The 24,033-nt window shown below is 38.5% G+C and overlaps 1 protein-coding gene across 10 annotated transcripts in view; it reads right to left on the minus strand.

The window, feature by feature from the left end:
* mef2d (myocyte enhancer factor 2d) overlaps positions 1–19,588 on the minus strand; it is a 57,316-nt gene extending 37,728 nt beyond the window's left edge. For 6 of the 10 annotated variants that reach the window (XM_057339197.1, XM_057339194.1, XM_057339193.1 and 3 more), the window contains exon 1: positions 19,343–19,585. The gene's annotated coding sequence lies outside the window, so the exon portion shown is untranslated. Of the gene's footprint in view, positions 1–5,723; positions 5,852–19,342 lie in introns of those variants that run through there. The other 4 variants (XM_057339199.1, XM_057339192.1, XM_057339198.1 and 1 more) reach the window with 3 other exon arrangements.
* Positions 19,589–24,033: the final 4,445 nt, after the last annotated feature.

Raw genomic sequence — 24,033 nt, forward strand, 5'->3', positions numbered from 1 at the left:
AACGTTTGCAGAACTGACGTTTTTTCTAAAGCACCTTACATTCAGAGCAACTCTGCAACGTCCACAAAACTTGAATTTATAAATAGACCCTATTTTATTTGTTCTAGTGCATAAAGACAGAAAAGGCCAATATCACAAACTTAAACATTCAGGGTCTGAGCTGTTGGGTGTGACAAACCAGCCCCTGTCACAAGTTTCAGCACATCTTTTACACCAACACGTGAATGTGTGTGTGTTTATGTGTGCTCTGTCCTATTGGAGAGAATGTGTCGATACGAAAGGTTTCCTCAACTGGCCGGTCAGAAGTGCCGGCTTGAGTTCAAAGCAACTCAGAGTTCATGTGTGTTTTGGTCTAAAGGGCCAACACATGAAAAGGCTTCTTTATCTGCAATGAGAGTTGGAGTGTGACCTTTCACCCTGTGAGCGATGAGAGAGGCCAATTCCCAGCTCTGATCTCAGTCGCCTCACCAGGGACATGGAAAGTGTCCTTATACTGCGGTTCTTCACAGCGAGACTCTCTGAGCACAGAAAGCTCAAGATACTGAAGTACTGCTTGATAATGCTGTTCTTCAAATCTATGATTTCACTTGACTGTTAAGAGTCATGTCAATCTTAAGATGCATCTCAAGAGCAGTGCTTAACAATGTGGGCTAAATCAAGTTTATAAGGCAGCCAGTGGGAATGCACATATTTCTTAACATGATGGTATAACTAAACAAGATCTTCACATTTTTTAAATGTGAGCGATGTTTGTTTATCTAAAACCCGCCACCACAATGCTGTAGTTAAGTGAGAGGTTGATGCTTGCATTAAAGTGATAGCTCATCCAAAAATCATTATTCACTCACCCTCTTATCACACCTCAAATCTATCAAATACCTCACCTATCAAAATATCTTTTTTCTGTGTTCTGCGGAAGAAAAAAGTCATAAAGGGTTGAAATGACAAGAGGGTGAGTAAATGATGACAGAATTTTTATTTTTTGGGTGAACTATCACTTTAATGTTGCATATACAATGTGTACGACCGTTTAAATGTTAAGGGTCACTCACTTGCATTCACATTTTCATAGCTCAGAGCACAAAGGTGAGCTGTTGTGCGATGCAGCTGTCACACACATACAGGGGAAAAGGTGCTATAATTTTGAGTTGCGGCTTTGGTGATACCACTCAGGAAATCCTGCGGAACAAGGCTAGAGCGTGCAACACAAGCAAAACAAACAGGCCTGCAAACCGACAAATAAACACCTTCATATGACTCGCGCTGCTAGTGTGCTACTGAAACACTGATGAAATAAAGTTATTTTTTTCGTGTTTTTTTCAACGTCTACCTTACAGCAGCTCGGACGCACACAGTTGGGCCGCAGCACTTCAAGTCAGGACACTGAAGTACCAGAGTTCCTCTGGGATAAGCTCGCACTGCCCTCGTCCATGTGTGGGCATATGGCATTCTGCTCGAGTGTGTGCGTGTGTGTGTGTGTGTGTGTGTGTGTGTGTGTAAGCATATCTCCCCTGCAGGGTGTGTGTGAGAGAGTCCAGTTTTGTTATCCCAGCCTGTGACTGGAGGCAGAGTGGCCTGAGGCTCAGAGATAAGAGACTGTGCCAGTCTGGACCACGGCCAAAGCTATGCTGAGAAATCCATCACCTTCCCAGCTCAAAGCAGGAGGTCACCGCCTGGGACAGAGAGCTGTTTAATGTGACCATTTACAGTTTCCGTATATTGGTGCTTTAGAAAGCAACCCGAAATTACAACTCTGTCAAAGCCTGCAACAACCTGCATCGCCTCAATAGTCAAATAAAGAATGAAAAGCAATGGATATGAATGGTGACCCTCAAAAATTAAAAAAGGCTGTTACGATCAACACTTGATTAAGTGTTACGATTTCACTTGACTAATTTAAGTTATCATTTCAAGACTTGATTTGTTTTTCAAGTGCTTAATTTTCAACTACGCCCCTTCAACCACCTGTCACACAGAGTCCACTTTTCATCCAATGGATAAAATCAAGCCCTGTCCTACATTTCGTTCTCATTAAACGTCTTTCATATGACAAATTATGGAGGTAAAACATGGTCAAATGCTGTTGACTTCACATTCCACTTCCACAAGACCAATTTGGGACTCAATCAAAACAAGCTCATCCGCTAAATCAGATGCACCTCAGACATAAACAAGACAAATGAAAACAAGCTCGGCTGGTCCAACACGGAGCCACAAAGGAGGAGACACCCTAACGCTTTTGGCCGTTGTTAAAGCAGAGTGCCGTTCAAAACATTAGCTGTGGCTAAACTAGGGCAAAAATGGTGCTTGGCGAGCCCTGTGAGACTCTCCAGCGATTTACTCCAACCTTGGGGTTGTACTGCCAGCACCAACTGCAGGATATTTCCAGCCTGTTGACTCAACCTCCCCGCACGGCAGGAACTCACCCCGTCCAATATGGCTACTCGGCTGCTGACCCCAGCGCGCTACAATTTCTGTTTTTCAAAGTGGCCGTTTGTTCAATACGCAGCATATACTGATGATACGATGGAGAGGTTGAGTGCCGACACTGGACCTCTTCCAGGAGCGGGGAGCTAGGTGGCGTAAAGTCTGCCAAACCGCAAGTGTAATCCAATCCCTTAGCTGGGGGAGGGTGGTGGGTTCTGCGCTGCAAGGACAGCATTTTAGGGGGAGGGGTGTAATGGATCCATGGTCTTCAGCTTGTGAAACACGCCGCTTCCGTCAGTTTCATCCCTTCTCCAAGCAAACTACAACGATGGGCTTACCACTTTAACCCAAACACTGTTAATTCGCTTTTCGACACGAGCCTATAACATTCATCGGTCTTTTGGTTCAAAGCACGTTTGACAAACATAGAACTTAAGGTCAGAAGCGACAGCTGCCTGGTGTGCACAAAACTGTAGGCTTATCTTTTTCAGTATCAGTGTGGACAGTGCGGTCATACTTGTCAGTTTACAGCATCGCATGACCAAATAGACCCGAGCGCGTCCTGCGTTGAAATTCTCTACCGCATGAGTCTGCAAATACCAGCACTACAAGCTAACATGCTGTTCTAGGGGCAGCTAAATCCTTGACTCGTACACAGCTTGCTGCCCGCGGCCCCCTTCGGACGCACACGCCTTTCCCTGCGGTGCAACGTTTATGACATCACAAGACAAGTGAAAAGGAGGGTGTGTCTGCGAGAGGCATTCCGTGTTTTGTTAATGGGTGGATGCACAACAATACAACAGATTTTTTTTTAACTGAACAAAAGACAAGCTGGTTGGTTCAGTGATGTATCAAAATCACAATCTGTCTCGGGCTCAAAGGTGAAGAAAAGGACAGAGATGGCATAGATCAAACCTAGACCTCCTGAGTGATTAGTGTAAATATATTCAATATTTTACATTTATATAATGTGATGTATAAAATCTTGCGAATTTAAAGTGCAAGCCTATGATAACGCTATAGACAAATGTTGTGTAAATGTATTTGGTAAAACAAATTTACACTTGACAAAGCCTGTCTCTAATTACTCTTCCTGGACATTTTGGGGTGGTATCCCGGACAGGGATTAGTTTAAACCAGGACCAGGCCTTAGTTAAATTAGGATATTTAAGTCATTTTTAACACCATAACTTACAAAAAAACATGACTCTGTGCATCTTCAGACAAAACACTCGCCCTGATATATTTTAAGATATGTGCAAGTTGTTTTCAATCAAGACAACTCTAACATTGAAGTTAAGGAAGGTAAAAAAACGTCCCTTAGTCTTTTCATTATCAGCTCAGTAAAATGCAAAATGCTAAACTTTCACAACAGTAAAAAGTCAAATATCCACAACACATACAGAAAAAATATGCATGAATTGAATTCAAGTCTCTATATACAGTAAATGTGTCTGCAAAAAATAAAGGAATGTCCTGCTAATATTGAAGTACTTTTTCAAATAGCATTGTGACAAAAACGGAAACCCACTCTTCTTAAACCAAATCTCAAATCTTCTTTATACGTCTACAACTTCAGTTCACTGAGGCTTTTAGCACACAGCTTACAGAAAATAAGATATACGTCAATATTTCTCCCGACAGTTTCAACAGCTTCCCTCAGACCTACAGGTCAATTCACCAGTGGCACAATCAAAAACCCAATATTTTCAATTAGTTATTGACCTTATGGATTCAAAATGGCTGAATGCTACATTAATTACACAGATATGATGGTAAATAAGAGTTTAGCTAATGAAATGGGCAAATTATCAAATTACTTAAATTGTTCACACAAGCTAAGACTGTAATGGTTATTAAGAGGAAATGACTACACAGTACACACTAAAAAAGCAAAGCCACAATAAGAAGCCACTAAACAAAGCCTAGACTGAAAGCAACAGAAATGCCCACAGAAGAGATTGAGAGGGGTAGACAGAGATGTTCTGCTCTGTGTGTGAAGTGAAGCTGTCATGCAGCACAGCACATGGTCCTGTCACATCACACCACTCTTCAACGCTCGGAAATACCCTGAAGGCAACACATTGTTCATGTCAACCTGATCCCTTCATGACGTTTACCCAATATACAAATCTGAAAAACAAACTAGTAAAACTATTTCGGGACTTCGTCGCTGTATTTTGGTGTCACACGTTCAAACGCAACAAGTGAAAATAAGAAAGCAGATGCGTAAAGCTAAATGTGTAGCTGACTAAATCAAACCGAATTGCCAAGTCACAGAGGCTTAAAGCGGCCGTGCAACGGTGTTTCATGCATTCTGAGTTATTTACCATGTTAAACGTGTTGTCATCTCATGTTTGACATGGTCAACTTGTCAAAAAAAAGAGTTGGACGTATGGCGTAGTATTTCTGTGCTCGACACGACACAAGTTTCGGAAAGTTTTTTTCAAACATGAAAATCTGTTTCGTAACAACTTTTCTTAGTCCCTTATTGGACAATTCTCCCGGAAAAGCAAGCGGCACGCTTCAACCAAGGACAGCGGGAGAAGGAGCATGCGCACAAGTCACTTTCACTTGCGTGCAGGAGAGAGTGAGTGCACTACGTTCGCAATGTTCAGCTGTATTTGTTTGTTCACTGCATTTGGGTGATGAATGTTATATAAACGGTGGATATAATGCTGGATTTGGAGATCGTTTGAATCTGATAGATGGAACGGCGGTCCCAGTGATAAAAGATGCCGGACATGAACCGCATGCGGTAAGTTCAATTCAATTCAATTTTATTTATATAGCGCTTTTCACAATGTGCATTGTTCCAAAGCAGCTTTACAGGAGCAAATAAGAAAAACATAGAAAGGTAAAACACAGCACAGTACATGGTGTTTATAGACCAAGCAAGATCATTATAATAAATAATATCTAATAAATAAATGAATAAATAAATAAATGCAGTCTCCAGGTGAGCAAGCCAACACTGCACTGCTGCACTGCTGTGGCGAGGAACCCAAACTCCAATGATGAATAAATGGAGAAAAAAGTGAAACTGATGTCCCTCCCACACGCGTCGTATGCTTTCGGAAATAATCGTACAGCTGTATATGTCTTTTATAAATTTGATCAAACTAAAGACTCTACAGATATTTGAAGGGTGCGATACTATTCTGTAAGTACTCAAGATTAACACGAGATATGCAGAAACTGTCTGAGATACGGCCGCTTTAAAGTGACACTGTTATGTAACATATTACATTAAACAAAACAAAAAACAACCATATAAAATCAGTTGGCTTTCTTACCGTTTATAACTTAAGACAAACAAAAAGCCTCTCATACGATCTTTACTTCACACGGTTTCACGTATCCAAGTCCCCAATCAAATGTCAAATAAAATCCAAGCAGGTCAAAGCATAGCTCGCCCCATGAACTGAGCTTGGCTTACAGTGGAGACCAGTTCAGCAATGAGGCTCTAATGCAGTGCTCAAACCCACAGCCCTCCTCTCGGACCCCCCCTCACCCTTTGCCCTAATATGCCTTTAGCAACTGACTTCAATCCATCAGTGTCTTTGGAGGTAATTGAGAGGGTGGATGGGTGTCAGGATTGGGACGCTTGTCAGCATGTCAGGTCCTCTGTTCTTTAGCTTGTACATGTGTGTGTTAAATGTAATGGCAGCTGCCTACACACCTTTTGTTCCAACACCCTCTTGTGATGTCTCTGCTGTCACAGCTGTAGGAAATTCTACTTTTTGGGTCCAAAGCTGCTGTAGGCTACACCCTCCACGCAGACCTTTTTTGCATATATCTCTCTACATGTAATGGTGAAAGACTTTTATTATAATTAAAAGTAGCGGAATCATCACTATCCCACAAACAAATCTCAAGCTTTGCCCTTTCCTGACATGAAAAACTCTAAAGGGCTTTGGGGGGTGTGGGAACGCACAAGCTATGGGTCTGAAATACACCAACGTCAATGAGTTTCTAATGGGAGGGACATTTTGTGCACGTATTACATTTTGGCATACGGAACGTTGTGGGTTTGGATGCCACAGTGGATGTTTCTCGCAAAGAATAACTTATATGGATAAATCTTGTGGACGGGGAGGGGAAGTTGGAGATCCAACCCTCCCGATGCTATATCGTGCAGGAAATCTGCCAGTAGTGAGAAAAATATACCAACATCTTAAACATAACACAACCAGGCCTAAATCTAGAGGACACAATTGCTAAAACAACAAACACTGTTGACTGGTCATTGGTCCGCTAAGATCCTGTTTCCTTGTTGACTCTTTCTCTTAGTAAAGCAAGAACAAAACCACATATTCAGGTTACAAAGCAAAGTCACGACCACATATAAACACAAACCTTTAATCTAGATATTCAGGGGCAAGGTTTAAAACTAGTCCTAGACTAAAATAAATGATAGAGCTGTCTAAACTGAAAACATAGCAGTGACATAGCTCAAAATACATCAGTGCCATTGTTTTGTCTCAAAATGCACAAACGTAATGTTTTTTGTAAGGCATGTTTGTATAAATGTCCTAATTTAACTAAGGCCTAGTCCTGACTTAAACTAATCCCTGTCCGGGAAGCCACCCCTACAGTATATGTTTAAAGTGGTTATGGCCCTGCTGAAAGTGTCTTTGTTGTGCACGTGATCCACAGCTCAATGTTTATTTTTCGGGTGACAAACGCTAGCCACGTCCTAGTCTGTTGGCACCTGTATAGAAATGAAGGAGTAACAATAATATCATATATTTATTTAAATGGGTAGTTCACCCAGAAATGAAAAATCTGTCATCATAATTTACTCACCCTTCTTGTCATTTCAAACTGTATGACTTTCTATCTTCTGCAGAACACAAAAGAAGATATTTTGAAGAATGTTGGTAAATAAGGTAGTACCCATTGACAAGTCAGTGGGTCCCGCCGTTGTTCAAAATATCTTCTTTTGTGTTCTGCAGTAGAAAAAAAGTCATACAGTTTGAAATGACAAGAGGGTGAGTAAATTCTGATGACAGAATTTTTCATTTTTGGATGAACTACCCATTTAACACACAGAGAATTGTTCAACTTTAGTTAGACTCCAGTATAAAATAACTTCAAACTCTGTAGTATATGAATGAAAGTAGGTTTAACACCGGATATGAGCAAAGAGCATGTTGTTTCCTCTTTCTGGATCATCAAAAAGTCTAACACAGTATTAGCATAAAATTGGGAGAATGAATGATGAAATGATATGGAAATGCAATGTTACTCCACCACATGTTTCCATATCCTCTTTCACAGAAATGCAGTGTCAAAAAAAGCTTCGCTTACCAGGAACAGCTGTGTGCATGTGGCCTTTTAACCAAACAAGTATACAGCATCCTATTCAAATGAACTGCATCAGTGAATGACTGCAAACAAATATCACTGTTACAAGCTATAACAAAGAGCTAAAGTATTGTAACATTTCAGAATGATCCAAAAAAAAATCCAAGGAAAGACTACTATCCTGATGTCCTGTTTTGTCATCGAAACACTCTGTAATTCAGACAAACCGGGTACAGTATCTCTCAGCCAAGACAGACTGTCACAGCTAAAGGTTAAGGGTCAGGAAGAGCTAGATGAGTCCTAACAGACGATACAACCTGTTTGTCTTTGCTTAAGCCCCTTCAGCTGCCGCTCGAAAAGACATGCCGCCATCTGAAATCACTTCCTCGGAGTCTCAAAGAGCACGGCGCACGCTCTTAATCCTAAAGCTTGATTTCTAAACTAATTATAAAGCAGATTTATTTTGAATCACACCAGTTAAAGTTATGGGGGCAGTCATGGCATAATGGTTAGAGAGTCGGACTCGTGCCGGTTCGATTCTCAGGGTCGGCAGGTAACGACTGAGGTGCCCTTGAGCAAGGCACCTTACCCCTACTTGCTCCCCGGACACTGCAGTGATAGCTGCCCACTGCTCCGGGTGTACGTGTGTTCACGACATGCTGTGCGTGTGTTCACTACTCTCTGGATGGGTTAAATGCAGAGGTCACATTTCGGGTATGGGTCACCATATCTGACAAATAGGTCACTTCACTTCACTTAAAGGGATTGTTAGTTCACTCGAAAATGAAAATTCTGTCATCTTTTACTCACCCTCTTGTCATTTCAAACCTTATGACTTTCTTTCCTCCACAGAACACAAAGATATTTTGAAAAAAGTTGGTAAGCACCTATTCACTTCTAGTGTATGGACACAAAACCAATACAAGTGAATGGGGGCCAGTTAACAACACTCTTCAAAATATCTTCTCTCGTTGTCTGCGGAAGAAAGAAAATCATACAGGTTTGAAATGACAAGAGGGTAAGTAAATGATGACAGAATCTTCATTTTTGGGTGAACTATCACTTTAAGTCTAAGAGCATAAAGCAAAGTTAAACATCTACATTGTCCTGCTTATAAAACCTATTGCCCGGGAGTGCTATGAGGTTTCTAGGCTGATTCTACCTCCTTTGATGTCTATTTTTGTATGGATTTTCCAGCACAAAGGCTTAGAAAAGCAACATCACAACTTTCAGCATGATTTTGCCTAGTGGTGTGGGACACGTTACACACCAAAGGTTTATATTTAGGCTTACGGATTTAAAAAAAATCTTGTGCTAACCTGGGTTTAACACCAGAAATAGTAACGCTGCTACCGACAATTCATTTTTGTCATTTAGGTCCGGCACCTGGCGTGTGCACACTGGCTATTCCAGCTCTGAACGACAACGAATTCGATTTTTCGTTCTGAAAGATGATATCGTCGCAGCTTTGCACGTGCTGTGCAGATCACAGTCTGAACCGGCCAAGGACATTAGATCTAAACATCCAGGCCTCTAGCGCATAAGACAAAAAGTCCTCAGCTGTCGGTGAGAGGTGACGTCTCCTCCCCGCAACCCTTCTGATTGGCTGGCAGCTTCCTCGGGGCCCAAGCAACTGTTGCTGCGGGAGGCGAGGAGCGATGGGCCTCTGGTGTTAAATAAACAAATTCTCAAAAGGCATTTAATATGGTAAAAGCAGCCCACACACACACCAAAGCAAACCGGCCCAGCTCGCCGTGCCTTCCTACTGAAAGTTACACTCATTGGAACTCTCTCTGACACACACTTCTCAGAAACAGCTGACGTTTCAACAGTCAACAGCTGACAGGCTACAGGTGGGACGGGCACAACCTCTTTTGCCTAATACACCCCCTCAACAACACACACCTCTTGTTCGCACAGACACTCACACCTGTTAATGTCTCACAGGAACAGTGATAAACCCTTCCTCCATCCCAGGTTTATTTTATGATGTAGTCTCTCCGTTTTCCTCGCTCATTCTCTCATCTTCCTCTGGCTTTGTCTTTGATAATCTCCGTGAATGCTTCTGTTACATGTGCAGCAAGCCAAATGTTCTGATGCCAGCGGAGTCACATGTGGCTGAAATATCAGGCTTTGCTTCAATTTCAGACAGATCTGAAAGTGTAACCTAAATTTCAGCATAATATGAGCAGCGTTATTAAAGGGATAGTTCACCCAAAAATGAAAATTCTGTCATTATTTACTCATCCTCATGTAATTTCATACCTGTATAAATGACTTTGTTCTGATGAACACAGAGAAAGATATTTGGAAGAATGTTAGCAATTTTCAGTTCTGGAACATCATCCACAACCTCTACCATAGTAGGAAAAATTAAATGGTAGTCAAAAGTGCCGCAGAACTGTTTGTTTTCCTAAATTCTTCAAAATATCTAATTTTGTGTTCAACAGAACAAAACACACAGTTTTTTTCCTTCTATAGCAGTGGATGATGTCCCAGAACTGAAAATTGCTAACATTCTTCCAAATATCTTCCAAAGAAATTTATACAGGTTTGAAACAACTCAAGGTTGAGTAAATGAAGACAGAATTTTCATTTTTGGGTGAACTATTCCTTTAGTTTGTAGCGTCTTTGTAGTGTCAACATTCTTTACTGATTTGATTCTGTGTTCCATGGTAAAAGGAAATGTATTTTAAATGTTATGCGGACTAGTGGAAAACAACAGAACAGTCATTTTTAGGTGAACAATCCCATTAATACCCCTAGTACAAACAATAAAACGTGTTTCTACTTGGTTAATCTAGCAACTTATTAAGCAAGAACATAAGCATACTAAACTATATGTGTCTCTTAGTAAATTCAAACCGTTTTTTAGTACAATTTTACATTTTAGTTATTTTAAAAACAGTAAAAGGGTAGTTAAACTGTAAATGTGATCTATGGTGTAACAGCAAATATATATAACAATATTATATAATAATATAAATATAATATGATATATTATTAACAGTTTGTTTTCAAAAAATTATGACACAACATGTATGGTACAGTATATTTATCAACTACCCAAATACACTTCTGACATTCCCCATCTTTCAGCTCTTTAACCCTTTCAAAGATTTTGTTGAAAGTTTTGCCCATGAAACATCACTGTATAAATGCATTTGCATTGCTTTTTTACTCATTTATTGGTGACATAATTTTGCTTTTGCACTCTGGCTTAAGTCTAGCAGAAAAGGAGAAGACGGGCTATGGGCTAAATAATAAGCCACAGCTCTGTCGACTCAAATCGTCTCAAGAGTCGCTTAAGACAAATTGGACAATAAATGAACATTACAAGTTTACAAGGACTGGGCAATAAATGAACATTACAAGAAGTCCTGTACTCACAGCTAAATGTAAATGAAAACAAACACTTTAGCAGCTCTCTAACACATTCTTGATAAAGACTAGAAAAGTAGAAGATAAAGAAACCGAGCGCAAAGTGCTGCCTGCTGCCCTCAAGATGGACTGTAGGAGTGCTTGCTTATGTTGAATTTGAATAATATAAACATTGACTTAAATCCCTGAAGAAAACACGGAGTGGTTAAGATTCACAAAATCCTCGCTAGAGGCAACTCGTGGAAAAGATGTGTAAACATTCACGTGAAAAGGATAAGAAGAGCTGAGGAAGAAAGCTAAGGAAAAACAGACGTTTTCTAAATTAATTAAACCCGAGATGCGTAGCTAAACATTAACAAGATGCAATTCAATAAACACCTCTGTAAACAAATATCCCATGCTCGGATCTGATTGGCCGAGCAGGCCTTGCTGTTCACGATTGCTTTCAGAGCTCTATCTGATGGAAGCATGCCTGCTCACATGACACACAATGTGTGTCACACTGGAAGGAGAAAGAGGGGATTTTTTTCCCATCCCTCCTCCCTCACTGGCACATTTCCCAGCTCTCCATACTGCTGCCTGCAACTCCTGCGATGAGAAGAGGCCAGCCAGCAATCTTCCATTAAAACATGGTGAAGATCGGCCATACTCAGCTTCAAGAGCGAATGAGACAATGTGTGCAGATGGCCTTAGACAAGAACCACAGCTGTACTGCCATAGAACCGAGGAGCCCCAAGAGAACGAGACAGAGGGTAAAGAGAAAGCGGCTGGTAAAACAGTAGAATAAATAAAGTAGAAAACTGCACGTGCAGTTAGGGTGAAAAAGGGCAGAGAATCAGCAATAAATCAGATCAAAAGACGAAGTAATAACGAGAGAAAAGAAGCTAAATGAGAGATTCAGGGGTGTACGGTTTCATCACTTGGCTCCAACGCTTGCTGTTTCAGCTGTGCGGGAGCGATGGCCAACCCTTGCTCTCATGCCACTGTAACCCCGTTAGCCCGTTCGTTCTCAAACGCAGGCAACACCAGGTTGTGCCATTGTGCCGCCCGCTCAGGGTAACTGCAACAGAGGTGACGTAAAACAACATGACTGACTTGGATGGCTTCGCTCCTTTTGACCCCAGTCAATGTCTGATTATTTTTCCTTGAAATGTCAAAGGACTGTAATCCAAGTCTATTAGCGACAAACATAGTTCTGCAGATTTAAAAACATGTTCAGTGAGTTAAACTCTCACCCAAAATGAAACATTTTGTCATCATTTACAGGGCTCCAGACTAACTTTTTTTACAAGGAGCACTGTAGACCCTGACTGAAATTTTTAGGAGCGCAAGCTAAAATTAGGGGCGATTATTCTATTATTTTCCACAAAATAACTGTATTACTGATTACTTGATGACCGCAGATTTGGTTCTGCTTGTTTAAAAAGAGTCTGTTTGTTATTGATTGGTGCTACATAGAGAGACTGTAACCTGAATTCATTTGAACCAACAGAAATTGTGTTTGTCAAAAAGTATATATTTAATTGTTTACAGCGTTACACATTAAAGCAAAATGAAAGGTCTCGTGTTGTCACATTCTTACGATGATTTTACTGTGTATTAAGGACACTTTTCCTCATGTTCACACAACACATGTAAATATTACGTCAAATAAAATAAAACTTAACAAGAGCATTCGCCTGTCGTTCGTTCTTGCTGTGAACGGATTTGAAATGATCCAGCGCTGTCTCAAGTAATCAACAGTTAAATGACGTTTCCTGAACTCCTCCGTGGTTAGTTTCGTTTTAAATGTCTCATATATCAAATCGTTTGTCTAACTAACAGTCTCGTAGTAATGCGATCATGCGAAATTCCAAATTTGCAGGTCGCACATGCCCGAGTACTTGTAAAAAATGCTCGCGCTGTCTCTAAAACTGCATTTAGTCGCAGTCTGGAGCCCTGATTTACTCAAGTTGTTCCAAAACTGTATAAAAATCTTTGTTATGTATTTTATAGAATGTGGGAAACTAAACAGTTCTTGGGAACCATTAACTACCATAGTAGTTTTTTCCCTACTGTGGAAGTCTATAGTGCCCCAGATCTGTTTGGTTACAAACATTCTTCCAAATATCTTTCTTTGTGTTCAGCAGAACAACAAAATGTACACACACATTGACTACCATAGTAGAACAATTTAAATGTTCTTCTTTTGAGTTCAACCGAACAAAGACATTTATAAAGCATTTTTTCTACTATGGTAGTCAATGGTGGCCAAGAACTGTTTGATTACAAGCATTTTTCCAAATATCTTTTTTTTCTGTTCATCAGAAAAGAAAAACTTGAGGGTGTGTAAATAAAGAGAGAATTTTCATTTTGGGGTGAGCTGGTCTTCTAACTGGTATCCTAAACAACTCTGAACGCACAGCAGAGCTAATCTCTTCGTTAGCCTCTATATCATTAGCAAGCTAGTAACAGGCAGGAAGAAATGTAGTTCCTGTTCTCTGTCTTTCCATGAATGTAGGATTCAAGTCATTAGGCTCTTATTCTCTGTTGGCTTCTACATCACCCTGCAGAATCAGGTACAAGGTTGCAGTAAATTGCTTCGCGTGACTGTTCCCAAGGGAAATATCTGTGTTGGGTATGCACAGGTTACACCAGACGAGACCTAAAATGATGAGTCCTCTACTTTGTTCTTAATAAGGAGCACACAAAACCAGACACTGACAGAGAGCTGATGGGTAATCTGCCTATTTCCACGCAGTCCTTTCAAACTGAATCATGACTGGTGACTGCAAAGTACAAATTTTGCCCATTACATGAAGTCACCTCTAGCCAAACCTAACTAATTAGTTAATTAACCTATAATATATCCCTGAACAATGATGCTGAGTGGGACCAAACAGCTCTTTTTCAGAATGATTAATTTAGTAATTAAACAAGAGGAATAATGCTGGAATAAGGCTGGTTAGGACAAAAACTACTGATTTTATTTGCAACTCCTCAACTGTACTTATTTTTAATGTAACTAAATTTAATGTATAGACTTTACCTGTAAAGTCTATACAGGTGAAGTCTATACAGGCAATTGCACCTTAAACGCAATTGCACATACAGTATGTAGGTCATGGTTGATCTCACCTCTGATCCCACAACACATTCATGGGGGTTTTATGCAATCTAATATTTTATCCACTAACACATAAATTCGAAAGCAGATACACTGTAAACAAGTTTAACCCAATTAAAAATATTGCATGCCCCAATTTTGCTGAGTAAAGCATGTTTGTGGGTCAATAACTTTTGTTAGTCTTAAAAAATCATCCTGAAAAAGAAATGAAGTTAGAATCGGTTAGAATCTAAACTCAACAAGGATGTTGACCCAAAAACACAAGTAACCTTGCAAATGTGGTTTACCTTAAAAAACCAACAAAGCAACCTTTTACCATGTTTAGAAAAGATGCTCAAACACAGTCCTACCAATAGTTTAATCCCAAATACCTAAAAATAATCACAATTTTATTTTGCAGTTCCTTATCCATTCCTGTTTGAACAGCATACCCAGAATGAGGTCAACACATATCATTATAGCTGGAGGGGATTTCATTTCTATTCAGTACCGCTGATGATATTTTCGAGCTCAATTAAATATTTCTGATTCACGATTTGGAGAATTTGCATCATGGAGACCACGTAAAAATGTCCAAGCATGACAAATGTCTGGGCTGTGCTGCACGCTGCCTGCATCCGTTATTTAAGTATTCAAGTGTTAACCAGCATCAAGGCAGCAATTTCATCATTTGCCTAATCATCCAAGTGGCGTCCTACAGAAGAAAATCATTCAAAGACATTTACCTGATATCACACCAGGATTAATTATTCACACCTTTGTACATGCAGTTTTCTGCTGTAATGATACACTCATCTCACAAATTGACGATACACAATACTGCGCTCACAGGTACGACCACAATACTTTGAACAATATGTTACTTTTTTTTATTCAAATAACAGACGTCATTTTGTAAAATTAATGACATAGCCCTAAGATAATATCTTTAATTATCTGTATTGTAACATGTACTACATTGCGTTTAAAACTACAACTATCCCTAAAGCAGTGAAACAAAGCTAGAACATACGAGGCCCAAAAAACATTAAAATTGCGCCTTCTGTCGGTCTCAGATTAGTGGTCTTTTACACTAGTGTGTGTGAATGCGTGCAGTGTTTCCCCTACCAATACCTTAGGGGGGCGCCCCGCCCCTCCAACGGCACCTCCCACCCCCCTTGAAGGTCAAGTTAATTTAATATTTTATATAGCGCCAGATCACAAGAGAAGTCATTTAAGGTTACCTTATATAACATGTCTATACCTTGTTCTCATATTAAACAAACTAAATAGTATTATGTTATTTATCTTATATACATGGCGGCATGTAGTTTCTGTCTCTACATGGTGGTCCTTCAATCACCTGAAAAGCAGATAAAAATATAAAGACACGTGACATCACATATAAATAATGATAAATTCATTTCAGTTGTTACATTTGCATAGTTGTTACATCAGTTGTTTATTTTAAATATTAAAATAGACCTAGGATTTCGCTTCAGCACCAGAGCAGAGCCTACAACACATTTTCTCAGTTACCAGGCCATTCAATGTTTCAAACATACATGATATTACTGTATATCAGAATATAAAATAAATGGCCTGAAAAAACAACTCTCTTCTCAGTAAAATGACACCAGTACATCAGCATTGAGGTAACCACTCTATTCTTCAGACCTTGTTTAAACAGATAAAACCAGTTAAGAAGTCCTACACCTTCCAAGTCAATCTGGCAGACTGTCTGTGAGAGATGGAGACTGGCATGGGGTCTTGAGAAGATTAAAGATTCATAGTTTGTGTTTCCTAAGCTCAATTTTTTATTTATCAGATTGCTTTCATCCTAAAACAAGCAAATGTATTAAATAACACAAAGTTTAACAATATTAATAATCATTATTACATAATATACAATTGTGTTATGTTCTAAATAATATATCGCTGCATTCCTTCTGAAATCGTGTGTGTCCACATTTCGTGACTTTATGACATAAATCATTATTATTACTCGCCCTTTATGTTTGTCACTGGGTTTTGTAAAATTCTAACCAATAAAAAGTATTAAAAAGTGCTTGTCAACTTTTTAAACACAGTATTTAATCATTTAAAAAGTACAGTGTTTTTTTCCATTTCCTGAAAAACAGCGAATTTGGACATACAAGGTTTCGGAAGGAGAGTGACGTTGTGAAAATATTGATGCACAAAATATGAGCATGGATTTTAAATCATAAACTCATATTTCCTTCCATGACCACACATAACAATACACAGCGACAGTAGACATGCCTGCAGAACTGTCAAAATCTCATTTAAAAATGTTAAATTCTGATTGCTTGTCAAAACCCCTAAACTCATCCTGACCTCATCCCTGCCCTCAACTTCACATTGCTCATTACCTTAATTGATGTTTAACCCCAAGATCGGCTGAAGATGGCTCAATTAAGAGCTTGCTGGAGGAGAGATTAACACAGGGAGGGAGGTCTGTGTGCACTCTGTGGAGTCTCAGCCCTTCACTGCACCCTACTGCACCAGCAGCACAGCCACTGAAGCCATTTTGAAGTGGAAAGGCCAGGGAAGTGCTCCCCCCATTACTTAATTTAATCACTAACGCTTTGACCTTAAAGTGGATTTGATTTCAATCAGATGTTGGCCAATATCAGATGCCACAGATTAAAGCATATTTCAGAGGCAAAAAAAATTCCCCATGTTTTGTTTTACTTACCCTCAAGAAATCCTGACTGAATATGACTTTCTTCTTTTAGAATAATGCAGTCGGAGTTATAATACCACATATCATTTTTCTTCCAAGCGGTAGAATGGGAGTGAATGGGGGGCAATTTTTTTAAGCTCCAAAATGTGCATCCATCAATCAAAGAACAGCTCGACACAGCTCCGTGGTCTTAACAAAGGTCTTCTGAAGCGAATTGATGCGTTTGTTTAAGAGAAATATCCATATTGACAGTGCTCTTAAGGTTAACGTCTAGCTTACGTTCTCCCTCTGCAGCGCGTGAACCAGAGGCTTGTTTTTCCGGCAAATGATTGTGACGAAAGCTCCCGCACAGAGGAGGTAGCGGTATCCTATTATTTGGAACAAAACGAAAAATGCCGCTTTCGTCAGTCAGCACCGGAACTTACTGCATCATTTGCCGGAAAAAAAGCCTCTGGTTCACAGGCAGCATTCTACCGCTTGGAAGAAAAATGATACGTGGTACTACTCCGTCTGCATTATTCTAAAAGAAGAAAGTCATATTCAGTCAGGATGCCTTGAGGGTGAGTAAAACATGGGGAAATTTTGTTTTGCCTCTGAAATATCGCTTTAAGGAAAATGGATTATTGATTGAATAAAAACCTAATCCTAAATTCTGAAGCGTCTTTAAATTCTACTTTTGCTCTTGAATAATATGATGTAAGATGACAGCAGTCCATTGTGAAAAAAAGGTTCTTGCACCCTCGCCCCAAATCCTCCAGACGTACATAATGAACATTTATGAACAAAAAGTAAGCTATGACAGTAATAAGAGAATATTAACCTCTACAAAGGTTATTTGGCAAAAACAGTGGCTACGGAGGGAAAGCTGGCTAAAGTCTACATTATGCATGAACATTTCTTATAAATGCTTGAAGAGACACCGAAGGCGATAGATACTGTCTGAGTGAAAATGAAAAACGCATAACCACAGCATACTATGTGCAATTATAAATGCCTTTCACTAACACACTATGTGCACTAAATAATTTAAAACCAGCTTTTACAGGATGTTACAGAAAGAAAAGATAAAATAAGGTAAAACATTTGTAATACATGAGGAACGCAGAGCACTAGAATGAGTAGTCATTATTTTGACTCCATGGTGTTGAACACATCCCTATAATAGGTAATCAAGAAAGTGCAATATGTTTTACATAGCTGCATTACACAAACCTGTTGTCGCTATTCAGACAGCTAGTTTTGTTCAATCATGTTTTTCATTATCCCGCATTGCTTTAATGGCCTCAGTGTTCATGTCAGTCACAACAAAAACATTTTGTCTAATCATTTCTATGCAACAAGCAAGCCACGTTTTCTCAAAAGAAAAAACTTTGCTTGTTATTTCAGAAAAATTTTGGGGGCATATTAAAACATCGGGGTTAGATTTGTTTGACATCATAACTGTACAGGGTCTTTTTTGTTTCTGACTGTTATGGAAGCCACAGATGGGAGTACATCAGCATTGAGTATCTGGACATAGAAATGACAACATGCAGGGAATCACGACAACAAGGGTACCTGTCTGCATGACCCCGACATTCAACCCATTATAAAATTCAGCCCATAATCACAACTGTAATACAGCAGCAACCATCCAAACCGATATGTAAACACCTTACACTAGACTAACTTTGTAGGACAATGTCATTGTAAACTTTAAACTACAGTATTTGCTTACAGAATAAGGTCACACTTTCACTTGTAAACTGACGTTTCTTCTCTCAAAGCATTGAAAGGAGCACAAGAATATATATATACATTATACATTAAAAAAAGTTTTAAAGACACAACAAAAACATGTTATTGCATAACAGAGAGAGGGTGGTGTCGTACTGCGTAAACCAAACTTTTGTTTAGAGTCTGTGAGCAGGATCAACCAAACTTGATTTGCGAGTGTCTTCAGTACTGGAAAATTCAGTCCACAAACATTTATTATCGCTATTATTGACAACGAATAACATATAAGTAACACGAAACAACACATGATATCATAATAGTGTACTGCACATTAAGATGAAATGCGTGCGGCTGCATCACAATCACGTTGACATTTCAGACAGCGACCAAATCTGACAGCCCGTCACAACAACGAATACCTCTCATATCGGGGTTTCCAAACATGAACTAAAAACAATATTTATGAGAAAGCACAAGATTTGGGTGAGGGGTTTAGCGCATTGGTTATTAAATGCCTAACGTAGTCTGAAGCCTATATATCATCAGCTTCCATTTCAGACGCACTGATGCAATAAAAATACTCATGCGACGGTGTCGGTGTGCGCATGAAATATAAAAAACAGGATGTGGGGCTTTTTAAAAGACAGATTTTGAGGTGCGACGGCGGATCATTCAGCACTCTTAAAAGCTTCAACTGGACGAGATGAACGACTTACCCGGAGCAGCTACTAGATCCACATCTGTGCGATTAACACCAGGGTTCTTGCGGCCCGTACACGAGAAAAGTGCAACGAAGACCAAACCAGGCAACAAAATAAAAAATGATGACAAAATGTCAGCAATTATACATGAAATCCTTAACTCCTGTTCGGGATTATTATTTAGCCCGTACAGTCAAAAACCTTCATGTACAAAGTGTCCTATCCACCATGACTGGCAATGCACTGTGATGGACAGATATGTGACCAATCAGATATGAACTTTGTGAGTTTTGCCCAATCGGATTACAAGTGTGGGACTGCTGCATGTGGAAGCAGAACTGGTGGGCGGGGTTTAGATGAAGTAGGAAGAGATCACGCTGAAGCGGTTTATGTATTCATCCGCCTTCCCATATATAAAATCCTATAAAATTCCTTTCTGTGTTTACATTATAGAACTGGAGTGTAATAACAACTTTTAAATGTGATTATATTACGTTTGAAATTCTTTACAAAAATATGTCATAAAACGCGATAATGTGTGGTTGTTAAACGCATTAATAAAAACATATTTATCAGATATATCGTTACACAGTTCAGTAGGTTACGTCAGCAGATGGGTTGTTTTTCCCCAAAGCTCGTAATACGTGAAACATCATGCTGGAAGTGCATTCATACATCTTCGCATCATTTAACTTAAGCACAAAACATTTATAAACAGTATTATTTGAATAAATAATTATATACAGTTCGTAACCATGCTATTTAGAGAAAATGGAAAATTGGATGCTCTCGAGAAATTTCGAGAGAATCCAATATAAGCGTGGAAAGTTCTATGTTACGTGGAGGAATACAGTGTTTACAGAGGGAATGGGAGTGATGCAGACCAAAAATGAAAATGTCGGCGTCCAGTAAAAGAGTTTATAGAGCCTTAAAAAAGACCGGTTGGCTAATTTAAGTAATCAGTTTCACAGGTAAAATAACACAAGAACAAACCAAACCAAATGCGATCTTTATTAAAGGATTAAATGATGAAAATACACTTGCGACATTCACTCGGATCAGAGCTGGTTGCGTCACCGCTATGGAGGAGGAACACCTTAAAGTCACAGGACTCTTCGAAACTCCTTCAGTTGTGTTTGTTCGATACAGTTTGATATCCAATACATTCAGTCGGGTTCTTCTAATCTAGGGGAAAGATTTTTGTAAACTTGAATACCACATTCCGTAATGTATTCAGTGTAAATTGTGTTTTTAAATGCTGTCTTTGAGAGGTTTTATTATCTTGATCATTGTAGAATATCTTATTAGAAATTTGTAAGAAGCAACAGGGCAGTTCAATCTTTGATGAAGCACATTAAATAAGTATTGAATGTTTAGTTGAATTTTTATTCTAATTATAACCTTACCATACCTTACTTTAAAGTATATAAAGGAGTTAAGGAAGTCCAGACTTCTATGTATAGCCATACCTGTGCTGGGGAGATTACTCTCTGTTTTGTCCCTTATGTGAGGAGCTTGTGCACTGGAGTTTTGTGGAAGAGCATTTATACAAACAGATGGACACACAGTTGCCCTCTCTCAGATCACTTGCTTTCTACACTCAGCCTGCGCAATAAACAGAATGCCATTCAGTCACGAAACCTTCACTGCAGACAAAAACTATCATGAAAGTGGGGCTGCAATGATGTCATGACGACAAAGACAACCCTTCTTATCTGGAATGAGTTATAGACTGACCACAGTGGACAGTTATGAGAAAGTAAACAAATGTCTGGCCTGTTGCATTTTCATTTTAATAATCTGAATCTATTGATGTCAATGACAAAGTTTTTAATTCTTACAATTTCTAACATAATATAAGAATAGTTGATCTGCATGCTCCAAGTAATGCACAATGACACACTGCTAAAAGAAATGTAAGTTTAGGTCTACTTTGTGTCATTAGTTGGATTTTGAGAACAGTGTAAACAACGTTATAAGATTGGTTGGATTTATTTGAAAGATCATAGGTGGGCTGCAAAACCTGCTTGCTGGAAAAAGTGTTTTAAATCGATTCCATTCAGAAGAGTTGGAAATTAAATTAAACAGATTTGTTCTCAATTGGTTTGTCACTCTTTTGCTCTTCATCCTTCGTTGACACACAAGTGCAAACACGGATAAAGACTGTATGTTTCTTTCTTAATTTCGGTCTACATATGCCTCTATTTCAGCACTCGCATCACTTTCTCTTCATTTCTGAATGTATTAATCCAGATGAAAGGTGTGTGGGTGAAAATTTTCCTCTCTGCAGTGACCCGCTGATCTTCTGCACTTGGCTTCCGTAGCATCCTGTCTGCTGCCTAGCAACTCTCTGTATCTATGGCAACAAAGCCAACAAACCCTCCTGCCTCTTTCAAACGTACCCCCACAATGAGCTGCTGCAAGTGTGGCAATCAGAAACAGACAGGAATTCAGTAAGTGGAAAAGCTTAGGTACATAATTTAAAAAAGGCGATATTGAAATGTTAGATGTCTCGCAAGGCCAAAACACAACTGTAATGTAACAAAAAGATGTGTAACAAAAAATACTTGAAAAAATGTTAATTGAAAGTATTTTGTTGTAGTCTACCATTTTTTTAAATATATATATACATTTTTAAACAAGATTGCTTCAGTACTAATGCCAGATACATTTCTTCTTTCAAGAATTTTAGCCTTTTCTTATTTACAATTTTATAGACTTTTCTTATTTACAATCAAGACATCACCTGTAGATCTTTTTTTAAAACACACACAATTCAGACTATTTCAGATATTAAAAACGTATGTATTTTTGAAAATGTTTCTTTATTTATAATCATTTTTGCTTTTTTAAATCTCTGCTAAAAGTTGAATTAAATAACGGAAGTGAAGATCCTTTATTTAGGCCTACCATACTCTTCAACTCGTGTAGCCTTATGACGTTCCGCCCTCTAGTGGCTACATTGTGTCAACGGCGATATCTGCTTTCTAATACTTCAGTTTGTATGATTCATCTTGATTCATGTTCCAAATTCATCTTAATTTATGCACTTATTAAAACTCATTGATCTACAAGGGATTTGGAATAATTGAAAAGTGCTTTGTGTATCGTAGGGACAGACGTATGCAGTTATGTCTCAAAACGACAAAAGTTGATGGTACACTTAAAAGGATAGTTCACCCAAAAAATAAAATCTGTTGTAATGCATTACTTTGTTGTTCAAAACCTTTATATGACACATAAAAGATATTTTGAGAAATGTCTCAGTGGCTTTGTGTCCATTCAATGAGTCAATGGGGGCCACATATCAAAATATCTTCTTTTGTGTTCTACAGAAGAAATAAAGTCATTGGAATGACATGACTGTGAGTAAATAAAGAACACATTTTGGGGTGTATTGTCCCTTTCCTTTACGCAGTATACAATTTGACTGGAATAAAAACATGTTTTATTTTCTTAATTTATTTGGTTCAGTACTTAAAATTTTTTTTTAGAAATGCTTAGAATTTACGAATACTCTAATTAGATATATAATACAAATAAGTAAAAACAGTACATAAATCTAAGAACAAAGTTTTGCTAACAACTGTACAGTACTGTAGGCTGTTGTAGGTATTTGTATTTACTGTAAATGTTCTTATGTAGTCTTCAGGCTCACAACGTGCACAATTCTAAGACATTTAAGCATTAAAGCATGTTAAACGTGTTGGGTAAACCCACTTCAATAACAAACAAATGTGCCTCACACATAGCGACTGCTGCAGAAAAAAATCCATGGTTTATTATGCTTAAACATTTATTTCAGAACTAATGCTTTATAACAATGACTGGTCTAGTCTGTAAAATGGCAGTGGCCCTGTCATTGTGTAATGCACAAAAACCTTAAAGTGTCTAAATGTTCTAAGCTTCTTGAAGATAGACAAGGTTAAAATGTACAAACCTGGCTTTGGAATTTAAAAATTCAGATTCGCTTAATAGGACTAGGTGTTATAATCCCACTATTTCAGCACAGTTGAATTAGTGGGATTATAACACCTAGTCCTATTAAGAGAATCTGAATTTTAAGTAATTTTAAAAGTTTTTCGGTTTCATATAATTTAAATTCAAATTACTTATAAACCCAATTTGATTTAACTTAACTATTTAAGGCTGCAAAGACCTAAGGTTTTAAAGTTGTTTTACAGTGGACATAAAGACTACTTCCAGTTGTAGTCATATACATTCATACGACAGAATTTAGTATTAGTATTAGAATTAGTATTCTATTTTTAGTATTTTATTTAATGGTACATTTTTGTCATCACAACAATAAAATGCTGATTTGTTTCTTCGACCAAAACTGCCTGTTTGGTGTACAACCCTTAAAATACCACAAGATGGCGCTCAAGACTCAATCATTTGTAACAGAAAAGCCCTAAAATGGATTCGTAGAGCCTTGGAATATAGATTAAGCTTTAAAAACGTTTTTGTGCGATGGAATTACCAGTTTTGTTCAAAATTATTGTTTTTCTTTATTAACCATTGATGAACTTTTTTTAAATTAACCTGTCTATCATATCTCTCGCTAAAATGCTATTAATGTAAAGCTATAGTTTTTAAATATAGGCCTAGTTGCAGTTTTAAAATCCAAAACCAGAGACTCAAGGTTGAGTCTGTTTAAATGTATACTCTTGAGTGTCTTCCCCTTATTCTCTCTAAATGACCAA

Source organism: Triplophysa rosa, linkage group LG8 (assembly GCF_024868665.1).
Source record: "Triplophysa rosa linkage group LG8, Trosa_1v2, whole genome shotgun sequence".
NCBI lineage: Eukaryota > Metazoa > Chordata > Actinopteri > Cypriniformes > Nemacheilidae > Triplophysa > Triplophysa rosa.